The 17,146-nt window shown below is 40.7% G+C and overlaps 1 protein-coding gene across 4 annotated transcripts in view; it reads left to right on the forward strand.

The window, feature by feature from the left end:
- Positions 1–5,464: 5,464 nt before the first annotated feature.
- Positions 5,465–17,146, forward strand: part of tex2 (testis expressed 2) — a 37,730-nt gene continuing 26,048 nt past the window's right edge. For all 4 annotated transcript variants that reach the window (XM_010874268.4, XM_010874271.4, XM_010874272.4 and 1 more), the window contains exons 1-2: positions 5,465–5,730; positions 6,779–6,885. The gene's annotated coding sequence lies outside the window, so the exon portion shown is untranslated. The remainder of the gene's footprint in view (positions 5,731–6,778; positions 6,886–17,146) is intronic.

Genomic DNA, 17,146 nt, shown 5'->3' on the forward strand with positions numbered 1-17,146 from the left:
CAACACTCCACCTCTAAATCTCCTGAACGCATTCCATGATTCCACGCCTGTCACCCTGTCCCATTGCTCAATGTTTGCACCTCTTTGAAGCTCTGCACAGGAGTTTTGCTCAGCTGTCTGGCTGCGTATTTATGTGAGAAGGTGAGAACTGTGATTCCAGTATCTCTCCCTGTCTCTTACACCTGTTGAAATGGGCCTGGAAAGGATCCTTCACTCCTCAGTCCTCAGAGTGCCGTTAGAATCCACCTACAGATCAAGAGAGACAGTGTGATTATATATTTTCACTGACTACTACGGAAAGTTAGAGTTGTATGGTGTTCCCACCTAGATGAATACACTTACTTTAAGTGGCTCTGCTAAATGACTCAGCTGTCAAATGTATAAAATTGTTGGTGAGTTGTCCTGACAACAACAGAGCTATTTCTTCTTTGACATAGGTAGTCGGATTGATAGTCGCGGATAATTGGACTGGACTTGTCACTTTGTGCTCTAGCGGCTCCGTGTGTTGAGGTTGGGTGCCTGCGAACTAAACTGTGCATGTACAGTTGGGGAATGCGTTACCTCAGCTTGCGTGTACCAGCAGCAACCCACGAGCAGATGAGGCTTTAGTGTTGCTGATGTAACAATGTTAGCTTTTCCTTGAGGCAACAGGGATCGCTAGTTGACTAGCTTGTTTAATTTAGCCATCAAATTATTTTCATGTAGTTTGATTTCAAACAATAATTGACTAGTTACATGGATTACTTGATCATTGTGAAAATTATTGCAATTTCCTGCCACTTATTTCAGGCTGGTTTTATAATCTGTATTTTTTGTATTTCAAATGTCAAATATTGTTATTCTATGTGCTGATTTTGTCAAGCAAAAACCCTAAATGCAGTCCATTGTTCATTGATGTGTATTCTTCATTTCTCAGCTAAATAATGATATACCTAAGCCAGCCACTTCATATTAAATAAACAAAATGGGGTAAGTGATTCTGCAAACCAGTCCTAAACACGTAACTTTGCAATTTCAATTTGTCCCACTAGTTTAGTAACTAGCTAGCAATCATGAGTTTTAATTGATGTGCTTTGCTGATCAAAAGGAGCTTTAGGCAGACTAATATTAAGACATTTTGGGGCAGTGTGTTTACAACTTAATGAAAAGAGGCATTCATGTTTTTTGTGTCAGAGATTTTAAGTCAGCTAGCTGGCTACTTAAGTCAATAGCATTATTAAAGTGTCCTTTGGCCTCCTACCTCCCAGTGACGTGCAGTGAGCTCTAAGTCAGCGTTGGCAACGAGAAAAACACCAAATTCAGATAGTCAGGGTGAACTCCCTAGCAAATCTATTTCTATTGAGTCATTAGATACTAGACATTTCCATATGCAACAAAACAATTTACTACATTGATTTCAGCACGTGTCTGTAACACGTATCACCGGTTTCACCTGCGTGACTCGCAAAGTAAGCAACTAAATGCGCGAGTAGTGGACGCTTACATAAGCAAAACCTTTTCTCTAAATCTCATCTGCGGATTTCCTCACCGGTGTGCTGTGCTATGCATCAGGTGGCCCTTCACAAAACAGCAGCTTGTCGGATTTACCATCCATAAACATCAAGTCTGAATCCAGTATACAAATGTAGCCTACAAAATCAGGGGGTGGATGAAACAATGAAGTTTTAGATGTGACAATGAATTTGGCACTTCCTTAGCTTAGGCCAGTTAGCTTGGCTTGACGTTTTCACGGGACTGGAGAGGCTGTGGCTAAATGTTTTCGATTTGTATGAAGCGACAAAACTACGCCCTAAAAGCACGGAGGCCTTGTGCTTTTCCGTACCCATTTGTTAGAATATGTGAACGTACTACGCCTGCGCAGACCATCAAAATTGTTTGCATTCACTTGAACAAAAGCAAAGCTTTTGCCCCCACCTTTTTGAGGAACAGGGCCCGCAAACATTAGAGGGAGCCAGAGTGGTGGGGAGCGGTTAAGACAATTCACTGCATTACCACATTTTCCTTAAAATTAAATCCACAAAGTGTCATTTCATTTTCTGTTAAGAAAAAATGATTTATTTGGAACCTGAAATATCATAAATTTCAGCAGGGTATGCCTACCTAGAACGCAAGTCACTGGTACCTCGTATACATGTCTTTACTTCTGAAGGTGATGGCCGACAGTTTAGATTTTCAACAGTTTATTTTTACTATTGACTAGCCTACTTAAATCCTGCCAGCCCTCTGTTGTAAATGCTATTTATGAATGGTCCCTTTTTGTATTTACTTTGAAATAACTATTCAAACTATTCATATTACTTCTATACTACTCCCATACTACTGCAGTGCTACCTTCTCCCCACCTATATTCTCTCCTCCTGTCCTCTTTTAAACAAATCAGTGGCAGGTAGCTCGGCAGCGGCAAGCACACTTTCCTGGGCGTATTTGAACTCTGGCAGTGCAGTCAGCGCACTTCAAACAGTTTTCAAAGTGAACTGGTGGGAAAAGAGAAGAGAGGGAGAGAACAGAGTAGTCCTTCCAATTGCACAGAAGAACCAGAGATGGAGGATAATGATATGCAAATGGTGCTTTGTTATCAGTGCTGACTTTCATTTTAAATCCCTATAGCGAAGGTAACATGAAAGGGTAAGATATTCCCCTCCCCCGTCCACCCACCCTTGCCTTAACAACCCTCACCAACTCTCGTTGTACACGTTGGCCGACTCCAGCCCCTGTCTTTTAAGATCAAAAGTTTACACACCAACACACAACAAAGAAAGGGCTTGAAAAGAAAAAGAGCGCCAGTATGCAGCACTTCGGTGTACACTTCCGTGTACTTCTCATAGAGCAAAAAGTATTGATTGGGCGACGCCCTGCGGCACTGAACAGAGCAAGCCGAGGAATGTGTGTCCATCAGTGGCCAGATAAGGCAGCCATCTTTGTTGTTCATCACTGTTGTGTTTCAGTAGCAGTGTGTCTGAAATACATGTAGCATGGAGGGCCTTGTGATCTCCAAACACTCTGACTGAGCTTTGAGCATTTCACTGATCTCTCTGTCTCCCTCTTGCTCTCTCTAGATCACTTTTTCTGTTTTTCTCTCTGTGTGTCTCTCTGTGTGTGTCTCTCTGTCTGTCTCTCATTCACTGTCTGTCTCTCTGTCTATCAGTCTCTTACTCTGTCTCCTTCTCTGCACTCTCAAGACAGACTTTAAAGAGCAGGCGAACAGACAATAATAAAGAGCAGGCATAGAGACACACAGACAGTAAGAACACACAGAACCTAGAGTATACAGTACCTATGGTAAATACAGAACATAAAGTAAATACAGAACATCTGTTCAAAACACATGTACAGAACATGCAGTAGGTACCAAATGTATGGTACATGCAGAGCATATATGCACAGCCACGCTAAATGCAAGTACTCACAAACATGCATAAATGTAAAAATGCACATTTGCACACATGCACACTTCTCTCTCACAATCCCATCTGTGGTAGTATGAGAGAAGTGATCGATTTGGCTTAAGAATTTGATGAATTATGAGTCATCAAAGCAGCATAGAGGCAGTAGTAGTTCTGGCCTTTTGACTGAGCTGCAGGAAACTGTGCTGCTTTGATTAATCACTGCTAAATTTCTTTGTGTGACAGAGATAGAGAGCGCTGCTGAAATAAGCACTGAGACCTGGGACTCTGGGACCAGGGCCCATATCAATTAAACAGAGTCTTCCACATTTTCTAGCAGCTTCCTCTGTGAATTTCTGTGGGTCTTTCTCTCTTTCTCCTTTTTTCATGCTTCACACAGTGTAATGGGAATATCTAAGATTAATGAAGCTCATTTTCAGTTAAAAGTGATCGACACAAGGGCCTGTATTTTTGCAAGGTAGATGATCGCCAGACTTAAATGTGTTGGATTGTTCTCTGTGTTCTGTTGATAGTGTCTGACACCAGACTGGAGTTACAAAAGGTAAGACTTGACTATTAAGTTCTGTGTTGTATTGATGCCATCCTGCCTCTGCGGCATCTGTTTACAGAACATGTTGGTGCTCTATTATCAGGACACGAGGGCCTTCTCAGACAACTTGGTTGGAAGTTTTCTTATGTTGGAAGCACAGCATCTCACTCACCATCAAGGTTTTCTTCCTCCACAAACCAGATGTTGATACCTGCTCTTTTAAAAGCACTACACTAAAATGTCTGTTCTCACTTATCAACAAATTCTGCAGACCTCAGTTAGCTCTTATAGGTTTATGCTGAGATGGATTACAACCCTGCACTCATTGCTTTTGGCTCATTTTGGTTATGCAGATCACCAATTTATATATTGTATTTATTTATTTTTATTTAACCCTTATTTAAACAGGTTAGCCACACAGTTTAAAAATCTATTTTCCAAGAGGGACCTGGCTAAATATGTATACCACTGGGTGTCACTGTTTTCCTAAGAAACACCAGGGAGAGACTGGAAAGAACAAAAGTGCAGAGATAGGCCTTATTGTTTTGCCTTTCTGTATGTTTTTAAACTACATTTGAACATTTTGTCATTTGTATTTCACTAGATTGAACTACATGACAGGTTCTGCAAGTGGCATGGCAATTGTCCAGCATCCTCCAGTTTGGAGGGGTTAGTTATCAAATATGGTTGCCTTGCCTTGTAATGCTCTAGTAAGTTCTTGTTGTGGTGCCTGTGAGCTTCATTGAGGTAGAAGGTCAGAGAATGTATTCCTTTGAGCATGTAAAGATTCCGGTTTAAACTTCCTGGTTGTGTGACTAGATAAGATACACATCTTGACATTGATGGAGTTGGTGGAATGAAGAAGAGCTTCAATCCTTTATCGGATGTTACAAAAATGGAGGGGAAAATGGGGTAAGAGCAAAAAAATTACCTAAAATATGTGCATTGAGATTTGTTTAAAAATGTCTTCGCATACATCTGTACTGTGTAGTAGAATGTATATTTCCACTAGATGGCCACATTTCCCTTCCAGACAAAGATTTTCCTCTTCACACATGCACATTCTGTTGATCTGAAATTATTGTAAGTTGGTATATTAGTTCCACCTACCTCTATGAAAGGCCATATTGATTTCACATATTATATCAAATCAACATAAGTTCTTAGGCTAGCAATTAGAGGTAAGGGGCCAGGGGAAATCTCTGGTTTTCCCATGACTTGTTTTCACCTACAAAGAACTGATCTTGCCACATTACTCAAGGATGCTGTAATTCACAAAGGTTGCCTGCAGTTACAATTCCAGATATGCACCACCATCATAGTATCTTAATTTCTGACTCTTCAGCTGTAACATAATATGTATATTGTTTTATATGTGTTGTTTGAATGCAATATTGTACAGTATGTGGTGCTACGGAGTCATATAAAGACAGTATTATAACAAGGTGGGTGTGTCATATGACTGGCATAGCCTCGAACCAAATCTCATTCCCCAAACAAATACACGCCCCAGCACTGTCTCCAGCATTTTAATCAATCCCAGAGCGTGAGGAAGATATCGATGCCCATTAGGTATTTTGTTTTCGGATTAGATTAGATTATTCTGGCCTTGAAAAACGGAACGTTTTCTCTCACTGTAGACCTATAGGCTGTCCCTAGGATTCACATTCAGCATCACCATCTCGCATAGGTTTACTACACGCAGATTGATTTTGGGTGAATGCCAGGATCGCAGTGTGTATATTATGGTATTAGCATCGAACACGCCTGATGCGGATCAAATGAACCTTCGATAAGGTAAGATTGACATCGTTATTTGCCTACGATAATAGATAATAGTTTGATAACATCCTGCGTTCTTTCTCGGAAAGCATCTGTTTTGTCAATGTCTTAAACCAGTCTCTTCAGTTGGGTGGGTAGACCACCCTTGCCGGTGATGGCAAGAAGTATTTTACAAATGTGCATAGACAAAGCCAAAACGGCGATGGGTTTTCTACCTGTTAATAATGTCCGCTACAGAAGTTACAATACGTAACTGTAACGGTGCTCAACGAACCACAGTATAATGGTAGCGGTTGGCTATTGTAGCCTAGGCTGTGGTGTTTGTTATACAGCAGCAACGTACAGCCGAAGCAGAACCTGGACGGAGAGGTGAGGATTACTCCTATGTGCCAATGCCTAGGATCTGGTTCACGTGTAGGCCCTAGCTTATTTCTCTGACAATGTTATGCACGTATTTCGAAGGCAGTAGTGTCGCGGAGTCACCATTGATGAATGACACCAGTGATGAGTCCGCTAGGTAGTCTCACAGAGATGCTATACAGTGATGAATCCACCAGGCAGACTATTACATTCATACACTATAGTGAGGGACTGTGGTAGCTGATGCCTCTGCTTTGTTATAAACCTGTCCCGACACATGTCTTAATGGGTTTTGCATTGTAACCGCGCTAGCCTAAGCTTAGATTCCCAAAATTAATTTCCTCCTGCATATCACCGTAGTCTATCTGTTCTGCCTGGTCTCCGTCGTTCCCACGTTCTGGTGGATAGGGTTACTGAGAGGAACACAGTATGTTTTGTGCTGTGCATCCGTTAGATTATATTAGAGCAGAATCATCACATTAATATCCTGCAAGTCCCAGTTCATCAACTGCAATCTCAGTTATCCCAAATGGGACACCGCATGATGACATCTTTCTGTCTGCCTCTGTGTAGGTTTTTCTGTGCACGTCCGAATGAATGTTCACCTAGATGCACGTGTGCATGTGTTGGTTCTGTATGTCATGTGCTGTATCTGCAGACACCTCATTTCAGCATACGGTATGTGTGCCTCTCCCTGATGCAGGCCTCAGTGTAACCCATGGCCTGGCTGTGTGTGGCAGTGTCACTGAGGACACACGGTTTTGCAGGCTAGGCTCGAAGCAGCAGATTGAATGCCACTGAAGTCTCAAGGTAAGGTTGAATATGAGCTCTTATTGATCGGGACCCTGCGTGGTGACTGACCGCATGGAGAGGATTTATCCATAGCCTCTTTCTCTCTGTATGTCTCTCTGTTTCTGTCTGTCTCCCTTCTATTTTTGACCGTCTGTCTGTTTGCCTGTCTGTCTCTGTGTCTCAGTTTTTCTCTCTGCCTCCGGGTATCTCTGTCTTATTCTTTCTCGCTGTTCGTCTCTGTCTTGTCTGTTTCTCTGTCTCTCTCCCAATTCAATTACATTGAAAGGCTTTACTGGCATTTGTGTACATTGCCATATCATAATAAAACCAATTAGATAATTAACATCAGATGTAAAAATCAAGTCAAAATTACCAACATTTTCAAAGGAATGAAGGCATTTCAAATGTTACATTAACTATGGACAGTGTACATTTCAATAATGTTTCTACCAGATTCTGTGGGCAATGTGTACATAGCCTGTTTCCTTCCTTGAGAGCCAGGACTCTCAGTTGTAAGGCTATGCTCACTGAGTGTCTTCTTATCTAAAGAGTGGTCAAGTATTCTGTCACTGTGTACTATCTTTAGGTCAAGGTTACATTCAAATTCCTTGTGTTTTTTTGGTTAACTCTTTCCATTGTGTAAAATATTTTTTGTTTCTTTTCTCAAGAATTAATTAGGCCTATTTGTGTTGCTGTCTTGAATAGAGCCCCAAAACCATCTGGGTTAGAAGTCTTCTCTAGGTTAATCTTTGTTGTTTAGGGCCTTTTCTATAAAATGTTTGAGGATAGTTTTCCTGTCTCTTTTCTGTATTTAAAAATTAGTGGTGTCACAGGGAGATACACAGTGCCAGTGTTCTGGGCACTGGAGGGAAAAACTAAAAACAACAAACCGCTGGGCGGAGTACAGCACCACAATCTTCTCCTCTTCCTCTACTGCCCGGAGCTGCGTTTCTGGTGCTCTTTTATCCTCTTCTGACAAGGCCTGATTGGGTGTAGGTTTGCCTTGTCATGGGGTAATAGCCGTTCAAGGGTAGCAGCTTGGCTGCATTCAGGGTCCCTGTTTTACAGCAGCCCTTGGCCAAGGATGTCACATTTTATGATTTTTCTTTATGGCTTAGAAGGCCCTTGACTGTCTGATGATTCACAGCATTTTTGAAGTTATCTTTGGTGTTGATGTTTAGGCCAAGTTTGGTGTAACTTTATGTTTGCTCTCACGACTCTGTCTGCACACAATTGATGTTCATGGGCCAGGCATTTGGTCTTCCAGTGTCAGGGCCTAAGTCTGACAGAATCCATGTGGAAGATCTAGGTGTTGCTGTCGGCACTCCATAGTTGGGGACATGAGCACCAGATCATCCCTCTTTAAAGGGCTTTATTGGTATAGGAAACATTTGTTGACATCTCCCAAAATATTTGTGAGAGTTTATGATCACGGCAAGCCTTTCTTGTAGCCATCCCCAACAAGCCATTCCCACACTGCTTCTCTAACCAGGACGTCTAACAATTACTCACCTTCCTACCAGACTCAGCTTTAGCTTAGCTTCATTTGGATCGTCCATGGGTCTTCCCAGCCACTCCTCAGCTGGAACCTAGACTCTGGTGGTCACCGCCTGGTCCACAGTGCCCCATCTAAAAGCCCACTATGTTTGCACTTTTTTATAATATTTAAGTGAGAGAGATTTACAAAATCCACCTGCAGACCGCAATTAATAGAAGTTGAGATGCTAATCTACCAATCTGAAAGGTTTAAGCTAACTAGGGGTTATTGAGTGACTTTTAGTCAAACATTAGGATGCAATTACTATTTTTACCTTTTTTTATTTTTTATTATGTATGCTACTATTCCTCCCCACATTAAGTTGAGAGAATAAGGTTCCCTAACCGAGAGGAACTGTCGTTTGTGGGGTGATAAAGTTAGTGTTTGACAGTGTAAGTGTGTGTTGGCCTATATATCACTGGCAAGTATATCAAGTATGTCTATCACTCTCTCTTTTTATGTTGAGCTGCAGTGCAGGTTCTCTCCAAGCGTAAATAAATCCATCTCAAACGGGCTCACTCAGTACTCCGCTTTAAGGAAACAAGTCACGACCGCTTCTGTTACAACCCCGTGTGTAGGATTGGTTCTGTGTTCAGTAGGCACATGGAGGCCTCTCCAGACAGTCAAGGACAGGGCAGTATGTGTGTGTTTCCCAGCATTTCTTCTATGTACACACACACACACACACACACACACACACAATCATGGATATGCACACACACTTTCTATTTGGAAATTAAATAAAAAATTTGCATCAGGAGGGAGCAGCCCTCCCACTTACCTGTCACTATGACAACCTCCTACAGATGTCTCTGATAATGTGCCTGACACTCTTTCTGCTGTTTTTACTGTGTGTGTGTGTGTGTGTGTGTGTGTGTGTGTGTGTGTGTGTGTGTGTGTGTGTGTGTGTGTGTGTGTGTGTGTGCATTTACTGGCCTCACTGTGACGGGTTTCTTCTGCTTTCAATATCATGGGGCCAGTGTTTCAAAAAGTAAATGTTCTGTATTGTTGATTTCTGCTTTTTCAATGAAACCACAAGCAAGGTCATGTTTCCCTTACTCTGTGAGGTGAAACAAATCACAACAAGAATCTAATTAGGGGTCGAACATAACTAGTCGTTTTGATTTGCGCTTTTAAGATTTGGCTGGTTCACCAATGGTCATAGCTGTTCATACAGTGTTGTAAATTAATAAGGTTATTTTGTGATTAGGAGTGTTGTTTGTCATGGCACACAGACTGTAGCATGTAACATCCACAGTTGGCTTACTAGAATTTTCTAGTAATGTTTGTTTCTGTAACGCATATTGTAGAGGTGTGTGTATGCGCGTATATTCAAATTGGCTTCTAATGCAGAGATTGAACAAGTGTCTAAGTGTTCCCCAGCAGCACACACATAGACTCCCACCTCATCTCCCTGGAGTTTCTCAATGTAGGCCTGGTCCTGAGCGCTGCCTCCTCCACATTCTGCTCCCCTGTGTATGTAGGAAGCATCAGGACTGGCCTATCCTCCTTGTCTCCTGGTCCGCTCAACTAAGACTTAGCTAACAAGATTATTAGAAATTAGACTTTTTAGATTTATTTAGTGTCCCTTTGGTAATAATACTTATGTGCTTGGATGATTGTGCAACTGTGTGCGTGTGTGTTTGTTCAGAGTAGAAAATGATACAGTGTTACCCAGTGCTTGATATGGGATAAAATAAGTGCAGCAACTGAAAAATCACACATTAGATGACGTTCATGAACCTAAAAAAATTACCAGAATGCTGTTTGCCTAAAATTATGTATGAATTGTTTGCACTAACAGACCAGAATTAATTCGTTGTTTGTTGTGAAACTTGTATTATGTGAATTGACAATGTGTATTGGGCGGTTTTAAATGTGATTCTGTATGTAAAGCTTGCACACAGTGTTGGCTGTAAGTCAAGAGGCAGCGCTACTAGTGTTTTTCTCTGTACTAATCCTCCAATGTATTGTCTCCCCCTGAGGATTCTGGGACATTACTTAACTCCTTTCTTAAATGTTTGAACTTTCTCTGTCATATTCCATCCCTCTTTTGGCACACATCATGTAATTGGGTAGATTATTGTAATTAATACTTTCACACACCCTGTGGTTATCTGCAGACTTGTCTGGAAGCTAAAATGATTATGTGCAATATTAATAAACCTGTGTGACTGGGAAAAGTGGACAAAAGTATTTGGCAGTGGCATTAAAAAAAAAAGAAGAATATTGTACATATTCTCCAAATTTGAGGGTGTTTTCATTATTGTATATACTGCTACAGGTATTTTCCCAAATAATGTTTTAAATGGCTGGGGTGATGTATGCCGAAGACAAAGCCTTGCATTGTTAAAAAGTTATATTTTAGGAAATTTGATGAGCTTTCTTTTTATAATTATGATTTGGAAAGGATTTCAAACATCCCTATTATAAAATGGGCATGGGTCTTTTTCTATAATATTGTTTGGAAAATCTTAAACAAACATGTTCCCTATAGAAACTACATTGTAAATAGCTGTTACAATCCATGGTTCTCATAGGATCTGTCTGAGCAAATTCAAGAAATATGATTTTTGCAAAACAAAGTCTGTTCTGGCAATCCAGGCCATTGTACTTGAGAAACAATGTATTTCACTTATTCATAAGGCCGAATTTCATCTAAGCGAAACATCGGAGAATTTGAATAATCCTTATTAATTTTGGAAAACTATTGTCTGTTTCTAATCGCTCCCCCTCATGTGATCAAAACTCTCAGAGAAATTCACGTGAATTTGAAAATTCTTACTATCAAAGATTAACTGTTCTAATGGCATTTTGTTTCATCAAGCACATTAGTTCAGTCTGTACCTTCTTCATCATCTGCATCTGGTGAACACTCAACCGCCTTTCCTGTGCATCACCTTGACCTTTAATTGGTCTGGGAGTTTAAACAATCTTTAATGGTGCACCTAGTGTTGCACAGTTAATCAAAATATAATCTAAACTGCGATGTAGACATATGCAGTATCCATATTGCCAACTAATGTGTGACATGCGAGCCCTCGGGCATGTATAGTCCATCCCTTATCAGTTTTTCTAGCTTGTGGTTCATCCAATCTGCTGTACTCCAGTGGTGATCACACTGACACTGCGTTCATTGTTAGCAGCTTTGTAATTATTTCTGTAGTTTACTTTAATACCTGAACAAATCCTTTATTTCTATTCAACAATGCACAGAAGTGGCAGCCGCAGACTGCACCCTATAGGACACATGGAAAGCGGACCAATGTAAAATGTATTTTACACAAGAGCATTTGTCTCTCCTAAGTGATTTTTAGTCTTTGTTTCTTTGGTTATTTAAATAGTTTTGTTCTTGTAACTTATCAATGTAAGTTTGAGTTTGAACTGCAACTGCTATAGAACTGCCAATATGTTTGTATTCACAGCATGCAACTCACAAATGTGAGATGTGATCTGTAAATACACAGCAGCAACTCTGTGATTGTAAACCATCATTTGTATAAACACATAGTAGTACTCGACACTAGTTGGAATTGTAAAAAGTAATGCCCAAATGTAAGTCACTATCCACAAACAAACTCTACATGACTTATACTTCTAAAATAGTATTTGAATGCAACCAGATTTGTTATTCAACACTTTTGTGTTAGAATTTTTGAGTGTGCTTTTGTTGACCATTTTATGTGCATGAACCGGTTTACATTTATACATAGAATTCTGGCAGTTATGTTCCAAGTTCAGTATCCAGATATTGTAACGATGAATATTGTAGTGGCTAACTAGGGTAAATACGTTGCTTGTAGTAAGGGAAAAACTCCACTATGTCAGTAGTTGTGGCTAATATATCCATGTAACTTAGCAGACAAGTATTGTAAGTTAGCTAACTAATTACTATTGGCATACACTGTAACTTTTTTGAAATATGTTTTTTTTCTGGACATTCTGTGAAATCGATGCATTAAATTTGATAATTTATGTGACTGACAAGGTAAAAAGTTAATTATTATAAAACGTAATTAGCTAGGTAGATCAAGCGACACAGTTTGTTGCATCTTTGTTGAAACTGAAAAGTAGATTAGATTCAAGTTTGTCATTGAGCAGTGTGAGTACAGTACAACAAAATGCAGTACAATGAAATGCTGATGGTGTCATCACTGTCTGCTTAGATGATTGGCTGGAAGTCACCAAGATATTCTACTATATTACAAGATGTCGATTTGTGGTCACACATATGTGGATCATTATCCTCTGACCTGAGCTTGGAACGTAACTCCCAGAATCCTGTGCACAAACGTAAACCGAGTGACACGCACAACTTGATCCTCAAAAGCACACTTGACAATTCTGACACTAAAGTGTTGACCGACAGATCTGGTTGCATTTATAAAAATGCTATTTTAGAAATATGAGTCAGGTAGTGTTTGTTTGTGGACAGTATCTTACATTTGCGCATACTTTTTTACAATTCTAACTACGTGAGTTTAATGCTGTGTATATACAAATCATGATTTACAGTCATGGATTCGCTGCTGTGTATTTACGGATCACTGTATACACTTGTGAAGCATGATTCGTAAATACACAGCAAACAATCCACATTTGTGGATTGTATGCTGTGTATTTATGGATCAAGGTTTTAATGTGTGGATTGTATGCTGTGTACTTACGAATCATGCTTCACATTTGTGTGTTGTATGCTGTGAATTCAAACATATGACTTATGTTCAGGGCCAGCCCTCCCATTAGGCAAGATTCGGCATCCGCTTATGGCGGCACTTGAATTAGAGGCGGCATTTTGACAGTTGGTTGCCTCTCTCTAACCTGACAATTGGCTGGTCTGCCCCTGATCGGCAGTTCGTTTTTTTGTCTTGCCTAGGCAGTAGAATGCCCAGGGCTGGGCCTGCATATGTTTCAAGCTTGCGAGTGACTATGATAATTTGTCCAATATACACAAAAGCATTAAGAGTTTATGCTTAAAGGTCTGTGTCTGTGAATATACTTGATACAGGAGAAAATATCGCTCAAAGGTTGAGAGTTTGCCTAAATATGCCTACTGGCAACAATGCAAACATGGAAAGCATAGAAAACGAATGCTTTAGACAAATGCTGTGCTTAGACATTTCTAAGTAAGTGTTTGAAAAGCACTTTCAACTTTTTAAAAAGTTTTTTTTATTCAGTTAGCATTGTATGTGGGTTATGATTTCCTTGGTCTAATTTCAGAAGTGAGGTTACTCTGTTTATGTCCAAGGTATTGCTTTCACACACTAGACACATTCTCAGCTGTCTTAGATCTGTAACTTTAAACACTGGACGTCGCACACATCACTGTAGCACACACATACACTCACCTAAAGGTTTATTAGGAACACCATACTAATACTGTGTTTGACCCCCTTTTGCCTTCAGAACTGCCTTAATTCTACGTGGCACTGATTCAACAAGGTGCTGAAAGCATTCTTTAGAAATGTTGGCCCATATTGATAGGATAGCATCTTGCAGTTGATGGAGATTTGTGGGATGCACATCCAGGGTACAAAGCTCCCGTTCCACCACATCCCAAAGATGCTCTATTGAGTTGAGATCTGGTGACTGTGGGGCCCATTTCAGTACAGTGAACTCATTGTCATGTTCAAGAAACCAATTTGAAATGATTCAAGCTTTGTGACATGGTGCATTATCCTGCTGGAAGTAGCCATCAGAGGATGGGTACATGGTGGTCATAAAGGGATGGACATGGTCAGAAACAATGCTCAGGTAGGCCGTGGCATTTAAACAATGCCCAATTGGCACTAAGGGGCCTAAAGTGTGCCAAGAAAACATCCCCCACACCATTACACCACCACCACCAGCCTGCACAGTGGTAACAAGGGATGATGGATCCATGTTCTCATTCTGTTTACGACAAATTCTGACTCTACCATCTGAATGTCTCAACAGAAATCGAGACTCATCAGACCAGGCAACATTCTTCCAGTCTTCAACTGTCCAATTTTGGTGAGCTCATGCAAATTGTAGCCTCTTTTTCCTATTTGTGGAGATGAGTGGTACCCGGTGGGTTCTTCTGCTGTTGTAGCCCATCCGCCTCAAGGTTGTGCGTGTTGTGGCTTTACAAATGCTTTGCAGCATACATCGGTTGTAACAAGTGGTTATTTCAGTCAAAGTTGCTCTTCTATCAGCTTGAATCAGTCGGCCCATTCTCCTCTGACCTCTAGCATCAACAAGGCATTTTCGCCCACAGGACTGCCGCATACTGGATGTTTTTCCCTTTTCACACCATTCTTTGTAAACCCTAGAAATGGTTGTGCATGAAAATCCCAGTAACTGAGCAGATTGTGAAATACTTAGACCGGCCCGTCTGGCACCAACAACCATGCCACGCTTAAAATTGCTTAAATCACCTTTCTTTCCCATTCAGTTTGGAGTTCAGGAGATTGTCTTGACCAGGACCACACCCCTAAATGCATTGAAGCAACTGCCATGTGATTGGTTGATTAGATAATTGCATTAATGAGAAATTTTAACAGGTGTTCCTTATAATCCTTTTAGGTGTGTGTGTGTGTGTGTGTGTGTGTGTGTTTGTGTGTTTGTGTATATATATAGATATAGATATCAGTTATCAAGTTATCTTTTACTGTGAGGTGACAGAAACACTGGTCGACTGTATTGCTAGATGGCAATTATCACCAAGGATTTCCAATACTGACTCTGTGAGAAGCATACCCTTACACGCATTGATCCATGTAAGTTCCAGGGTGGAAGAGTGGTGTTTAAAAAAAGCTGAATTTCTTGGGTCGCATACCTTGCCAGAGTCTTCAACTCCTCAAAATCCTTGCATGTTTTTGCAATGTCATCGATATGACTGGGAAGGTAGGAAATGGGTATGATAGGGGAAGTAAACCCCCATCCATTAAAGCAATGATGAAAACTACTTGGTACCTCAGCTCTGCATGCCAAATCCATTCAGTTCCCCAGCTCAGAAATTGTCAATGACTTTGACTATGCAGCCATTTCATAACATTAGCAACTACTAAGTGAGATCATCTGTGAGGAGATCCTCAGCATCCTCTCAGAACCTCACTGTCAAGGCACTCTCCTTTCCATTAACAATCCATAAGAAGGTTCAGGAAACTCTACACCGAGCTCTTTGTTTCTAACCATCTCTTATTGATAATAAACAATACTGCATTTTGAGATGATGGTCTGATTCTGAAGAGGAGGAACCTGAAGGAAAAAAAACTCAGGATAATGGTAGAGTACAAGATGGAAGAACTGAGCTCCCTCACTGTTGATATGGCAACTGCTTGTTTTGATTGTGGAAAGAGAGGGAGACCAAACAGGTTTGATCCGGTATGACTAAGTGCTCTCGTTTTTTTTACTTTCCCTTTTCTCTTGAGAGGGAGTAAAAGAGAGAAAATTATGATTCAGAGTGGTAATGAGCTCTTACAAAACACTGCTCTGATTAGAGAAAGATATAAAATGTTCTAGTGGTTCATTTCACTTCACAGGTGGTAGCAGAATTCCCAACATCTATAGGCTGTAATTGTTGCTGAGGTGGAAACGATTCAATTTCAGAAACAGTTCATCCACAAACATCCTTTAAACGGACTGATGTATATATTTGAAATTAAACAATTATTATGATGTTAATATAGATTCTCAAATTTTATTAGAAGGGTACTTGTGCGTACATACTGGTTTTATAATTAAAAAACGATAACATTTAAAGTGTGAACGCTCCCTCTCCCGTATCAACACCCTTAGTGAGAACCACCTGGCCGGAGATGAGTGGGGCCCTTGAAGGCAGCTGAGCTGCCACCCCCTGATGAGGCACACCTGCCCCCTATGAAGCCTCATCAGGGCAAGGATAAAAAGGGCCTAGAAGAGCAACTCTGCACAGGATAAGATGAGTATGATGCTGTGCCAGTGAAAATGGAGCCAAAAAATTAGGAAGACATCCACGTGACAAAAGGTGTTGACGCTGCAACCACTCACCCCCACCCATACCTCCAGAACCCCCACCCATACCTCCAGAACCACCAGCCATAACTCCAGAACCACCAGCCATAACTCCAGAACCACCAGCCATACCTCCAGACATCATTTTATGGCATGAAAAGTATTGGGGGAGACTGGCTTGATAGGTATTTCTGGTTAGTCAAGTATGTTCTACCACTTTTGTGAAGGCACAAGACTTGTCTGTGTCTAATCTTGATTGTAGGCTTTGTGTTTCCTTTTGATGTCTGATAGTGTCAGTCAACATGAGAACCAATGGTGTCACTGAAAGTCAAGGACGCCAAATTAATCTGAAACATATCCAAAGCTTTAGGCTTATCTACCGCAAAAGTCTACAGAATCCTAGAAAAATGTTTTGTAGACAGATATATGTACCAGAGTAGACCAGAGTAATGCAAAAGGAAAATGTGGAGGGAAACAAAGGTTTACATACATTCTCATCTGTGGAATGCATGTGGTGGATGGGGTGTTACGGTCTGGGCATGTACAGCTGCCACTGGAACAGGATCGCTTGTCTTCAGTGATGAAGAAACTGCAGAAGGCTGTGGAAGATAGAACATTTTGTCTGCTAAACTACAATTTCTCCATAACTATTATACTCTCTACAGCCTGCAGCCACAAAATGTTGCCATAGCAGTTAGGGAGATTTTCATGGCCAAAGAGTGCACAGTTCATGACCGGCCAGTTTCAATTCAATATAACATGCCTGTCATTTGCTGAAGATTCGAT

Source organism: Esox lucius, chromosome 11 (genome assembly GCF_011004845.1).
Source record: "Esox lucius isolate fEsoLuc1 chromosome 11, fEsoLuc1.pri, whole genome shotgun sequence".
NCBI lineage: Eukaryota > Metazoa > Chordata > Actinopteri > Esociformes > Esocidae > Esox > Esox lucius.